Here is a 6,694-nt window from a genome sequence, read left to right on the forward strand (position 1 = left end):
ATGCACTCGTGAGGTGAATTTCTAGAGTATATGAATAATGCCATAATGGTGGCATTAATAATGTTGTAATTATTTCAATTTTGCTCTAAATTTATATAGATTAACTCTATGCGAGTTATGTTTTAAAGGAAATTAGAACGAATGGTTTTAATATATATATACATGTGATTTTATAAATATAGATGACTTATTTTCAGACTTATCTGTTTATTTGGAATCTTGGCAATATTCATAAGATGAGATATTCTTCTGAATTTCGTTCAAGAAGTATAAAACATAACATAATCGTGTTTTATGTTGGTTCTTATTTAATTCGTCAAAGTAATTTATTGACTAGTGTATGGAATAGGTGGCAAGATAAAAGGAGTGAACATTCCCAATGGAACATTTGAAGTGAAGGGAAATGATATTATGTTGATTAAGAATCTTACTTTTTGTTGACAAAGACATAAAATGTTGAATTACTTTTAACTTTGCCTAAATAGATTCAATAGATTGGATTACTTATGGTTCAGAAAGAAACCATATGATCTTTAAATACTTATCCAGTATTGTTGTAAACCTTCTAACATAAGAAAAGATAAGACACAAGCAAAAAAAAGATCAAGTATAAGGGTGAGAGTTGATTAATCATCTCTTCTTCTTCAAATAAAAATAAAAAATTAAAAAAACAAAATTAGCTCTTCAATTTTTTAGTTGCATAATGAAATAAAACGGTATCACCCCACAAAACCTTACAAACGGTTCAGTTCAAATTTTCTTCTTTGAGACTATCTTAATACTACCTCCGTTAAATGTTATGAGCAACTTTGGAATATTTTATATCTCACAAATAATACCCTAAAGTTTCACATAACATTTAACAGAAATAGTATATGAACTTAAATAGTATTATAATAACTGCACATATGTTGTCGGTTGAAAAACTCACCAACATATATATTTTTTCTATTTTCGACATATTTCGAACTAATTTTGTATGAGGTAAGCTAAAATAAAACCATGCAAATAAGCCTTAAATTAGCTAGTCGGATTCTATTCATATTTCTAGCACATGTAGCACATGCTTTAGTAAAAGATAATTATAAGGAGATGAAAGTGTGGCTAGATAATACTCTTCCTAAGGAAGTAATTGATGTTCTCCCTTCAAAAAGAGGAGGAAAATAAATAAAAGAGAGGAGAAGAAAGAGCAAAGATTAAAGAGCCCTAAAAAGGGTTTAATTAGGTGTTGGACCATTTTTTTTAATGTACTTCGTATGTAATTTTTTTGTTGTTGCGTTCTCATCTTTTGTTTCCTTTATTGCTCGCCACTACTTTGTAAGTGCTAAAGACAAATAGAAGTGGACCATTTGACCTCTAAAAGACTATAAATCACTACTTATTCTATTTATATTATTTCTAAATGTAAGTTTCTTATGATAGTTTTTACGAATTAATAATGTTTTTGTTTTGGTACTTAACACTTCTTGACAAATTTGTTGTGTCAACGCATGCTTCAATGTTTTGTCTTACCTATTAAACAAAGAGGCTCCTAGCGATTAATCGCGTCTACTATGGAGTATTGAGTTTTCGTGAAAATTTGGGAAAATATAAGTTTCATTCAACAATCAAATAGCACTAGCTATTACCTAATTGTGCCTAAAATGGTAGCATGTATGACAAGTTTTAGCCCCCCTCCCCCAATCACTTTTTTTCCTTCTCATGTGAATTTCAATTAGCTTAGCTTTGAATCCGACATAAAAAAATCATGGCAAAGAAATTATTAGACAATACTAAATGTCCCATTGTGAGAAATTTAAATCCCCCATCCTTATTTCTATTTGGATTGGGTTCTCAAAGTATAGATATATCTTTATACTTCGTATAGGTTTTTCATCTGTTTCATCAAAATCTTGTACTTTTAAGACGTAGAATAAGCATTACTTTTAGCAATCCTTATAGCTAAAAATTTCGAAAAGGACTACCAGTCTATCATAATCCAATTGCATGTAAATAATACAACCTATTCTATGAGACAGAAAATTAAAAATAATTTCATCAATTTGTTGATAATTCAATATAATAATATATATACACAATACTTATGAATGAATACACATATATATATTTGAAATAAGTAAATAACATAGCATTATAGTGAAATTAACCCACGGTGGGTTTAGGATTATTATCTTTATTCCTTACGCACTAATGCTTTTCAGTTTAGATAGATAAAAAAAGAAATAAAAAGTATCCTATGTTGTAGATTGATGTCTTCCTCATACCCAATAGAAATTTGAGAGAATTTACTCAAAAGTGAAGGTTCCATGGAATTGGAATATATTTAAGTTGGCTGTGGGTGTTTTCAACAAGTAAAAATGTTTGCAAAAAAAAGTGTGACATAATTGACAATATCCAACATCAATAATGAATGCCAAAAGACAATCATTTTAATATTAATTAATTTGGAGTATTAATTAGCTTGTGACACTAATATTTGGAACTACTAGTATTGGAGTAATTAATCTTAATCATACTACTTGTAAAGTAGTAATCATTAGATGTGGTAGGTACTTTGGATAAGTGGCTAAGTACTATACCTAAATAGTATGGTTAAGATGCCAAAAAAAAGGGACTCTAAATTGACCCACACACATGGAGCACTTGTAGAGAAGCAACAATGAAAAGAAAGCAATTCTGAATTCTTAATAACTAATGTAACACCCTAATAATTCTCTCTTTAAACCTGTGAGGACCCTGAACAATATTCAAGAGAATTACTGGCGTGCTACCGCCACGTGTTCAAACGTTAAGACTTTATCAGAAAATAGCAGCGGAAAACTAAATCAGTTATAAATAAGTTTCAAAACCAACGAATGAAACAAAATTAAGTCATACAACTTGGAACCATTAAGGCCCTTATTCAAAACCCAATAAAAGTAGTAAGTGATTAAATTCAGTGTTCAAATAAATTCAAACCCAAAAGAAATAGTGTCGAATAAAATCGAATTAAAATAAATTCAAACTTGCAAAAGAAATAAAATGCAAACAACCAACTCTCTACTCAAGATCCCACAACCCTGATGAATGCTGCATGTGTAAGAACCTGTGGTAATTCTGCTCCCCAATATTACAAGTGTAAAAATTGGATCGTCACAGGGTCATTGAAAGGCGAAGGCCATGACCAAAGAAAGACACACAAAGCACGCAATCAGCAAAGCTGAGTACATACAAGCTGCAAAATAAATTAAGAAATCCATAACATGCTACTAATAATCAATCATCATGCATCATTAAATTATAGACTCAACACACGACTCAACTATTTATATTACTAATACTCCATTAATTAATAGTAGGTAAATTATTATTTTTATTCATTGGATTACGCAATAGACAAGGTTGTCCAACCCATGCTCCATTTGGAACATCAATAAAAGAAAAACCCCATGCCTCCTTTCGGAAACATCAATAAACATCCAACGACCACGGGCGCGACTCCGTGACCGTAGTTAGTATGAGATCTCACCTAACTCCTAGTTTTGAAAAATATTTGAAATAAGAGACTCGTAGATCAGACGGCCTCGAGAAAAGTAAACGGCTAATACCCCATGTACCCCAACCCCTGATTGTCATTACTCCAGAAGTGCACCAATCCAGAGTTTTATTGCTCATCCATCTTGCACTTTACGTGATTTACTGGTTTAGACTTGGTGATGACTCATATGCACAACAATACAATCAATCCAATATCAATTCAATCAAGTAAAACAACTTTTCAATTTCAATTCTTGATTTATTAGTGGCAAGCAACATTTATTATTTATTCCTTTACTACCTCGGTGTATAAACACCTTGAGTGCATAAGGCACCCCAAAACCTCAACCTCGTCTTAGAAGACTTAAATTCTTCCTTTACTCATCCTGCTTGCATAATCATGAATGAGTAATAAATTAATCATTACACCAATCATATATCTTTGCCTCTAAGCGCACCTTGCATAATTAGAGCACAAATAATACTTGCAATATAAAATAGTGCACGTCATACGAAATTCACAATGTATAACCAAACAATTTAACTCAGTCATCCCTATACATGATACTAAGTTCTCGATCCGTCGTCCTTAAACATGCACCTAAAAGAAAGGTTTCGTAACTTGTACGTACCTTGAGCAAACGAATTGGTATGCCACTTTACTAACTAGAAATCACCTTCAATAAACTCCTCTCCTAAGCCAAATAATAACATCTCAATCAATACCCAATCAATCAAATTTACAGCAATACTAACTTACTTTAAAACCTTCAAAATCCAAATCAAACAACACTTTAAAACCTTCCCTTTAGTTAAAATTAAAGGCTTATATATAGTTCTTTAAATTTTTCTTCGTAAAAACCTTAAAATATACTCTTATACATGAAATTACAGCAAGTTCAAAGTCTAATAAAAATCTGAAAATTATATAAAAACCCCTAAAAATCTCCCTTTTTAATGGGTGATTAAACCCTCTTTATAAAACATCAAAATTAGTACTTAGAAACTATTTCCAACACTTAAAACTTCAATAAAAACATATATTTATGCTTAATTAACTTTAAACATAATTAATTTTATTAATCAAACTCAAGGATAATATTTTAAGTATAAAAAAAACTTCATTAAAATCAAAAACTGCTCGAAAATCATATTTAGAGGCTGAATTTGGTCACGAGAGGGTGGTGCTCACTACTAAAGGTAGTGAGTCTTTCTTAAAACGTTGTTTCCACATGAAAAACACTACTTTTTCATGAAAATCGGATGAGTTCAGAATCTGATCGGGATTAAAACGGGATTAATATTAACGAACGAAAATCTAAAAATTATAACACGAATCTATGTGTTCAAAATAATCTGGAATTAAGTTAAACTAATCAGTAGTTATAATCACCAAAATTTCAAAACATCATTACTATAAAAGCCCTAAATCAATTGTTCATAAAAAACCCTAAAATCATGATTTTCAATAAATTGAAACCCTAGGTTTATAATTCATAAAATATGAAATTTATAAAATAAATATAATATGAAATTTATAATCTTTATACCATTAAAATATAATTTGATCCTAAAAATATAATCTTTATACTAAAATCAAAACCCAAAACAATTAAATTAACATTAAGCAAAATAATGAAACAAAAGAGGATGAAAATAAGACTAACCTTTTTGTGTGGGAAATTTTTGGAGATTCATGGGGTATTTAAAGGAGAGAATTATTGTAGGGTAAAAAGAAAGATTGGGCCTCATAAAAATAATGGGTCGATTAAGTAAACAAATGGGTTAGGCTTGTGTGATCGGACATAAATTGTAGAATAAAGGTGCATAAAATAATTTGTTCAAATAATTTTCGACCCAGATTAATAATTTGAAACTTTTGAAATTAAATTATGAAAAATAACAAATAAATAGTATAAATAAACTAAATTTTCATTTATAAAATATTTAAAAATACGGGGGATTACAACTAAGGTCATGAAAAGGCCACTTTAATAGCAATTTCATGAAGTTTATGGTTCATTTTAATTTAGTTATGCATTCTTGAATTTTTTAAATAAGTTTGCATCAATCGCTTTCAATATTTTAATATTTTAGTGTAAAGTAAACCTTGAACTCCTCTGTACTACAGAAAAAATTATGCAATAGATGCGACAAATGACCTCATAAAATTTAACGCACTTCGAACATATTTGTTGACATTGCTAACATGGCTTCATAGTTCATACGTTTCCTTGATTAAAACTGGTAGTTTATTTTGAATGTCTCTCTACGTAGAAACAATAAAAAAAAATTTGTATTAAAGATGTCTTCTAGCCCCAAGCCAATTTAAACATTTGTGCAATGTTGACTAAAGCACAAGGGAATAGCCTGAAGCAACGTATAGTCAAGTAAGATCTAATCCCGATATCAACTAGCGAAGGAAATAACATGTTCAAGTATACTTCAATTGACTGTTAACTAAGCATAAATAGCAAGGATCGGTAAGACACAATTTAAATCAGTCAATCAATTCAGATGGGATTGCAAAGGGAAACATTGTAATTGTAGAAAGGATGTTATTCCTCCATTTAACTACACTATTGGTTTCATTTTTACGCTTGCCAAGCAAAACTTGTGTAACAAGATTTAACATGAATCAATTTTTTTCTCAAGTAGAAACAACCAAAAAAAAGTGTAAGTTGAGTGAATAATGTAAAACTCAAAACATTGCAACTAAACTTAAATAGAGAAAACATGTTTGATTGTGAGCCAATACTATACATAGTTCGGCTTCATGGGCGTGGTATGAAGTTTTTTCAGACAATATGTCATAGTTCATGATCCATTAAGCAACTTACGAATAGTACGCTTTAATACACAAATTTTTGCAAGGGATGAAAAATAAATTTGCTAGACATCACCGCAAATTCTTTCCTGGCTATAGCTTATGAGCTAACGGCTTGTTCTATTCATGTGAAACTGACTCATTAGAACTTTATCTTAACTTTGTTGTGATCGAACATACTTAAACTCATTTCACATGAATACACACCCACCATGACGAAGGTAGTAAATTTACATCAAGTCAAATGTTATGTCCTCGTACATATATAGATTCATACTGCTTATAGAGTGACATACGTTTGTTTGAGCCATGTAACCATTCACCATTTTTTGGGGAGGGTTGAGAAGGCGG

This window comes from Chenopodium album, chromosome 23, assembly GCF_948465745.1.
Source record: "Chenopodium album chromosome 23, dcCheAlbu1.1, whole genome shotgun sequence".
In the NCBI taxonomy this organism is placed as follows: Eukaryota; Viridiplantae; Streptophyta; class Magnoliopsida; order Caryophyllales; family Amaranthaceae; genus Chenopodium; species Chenopodium album.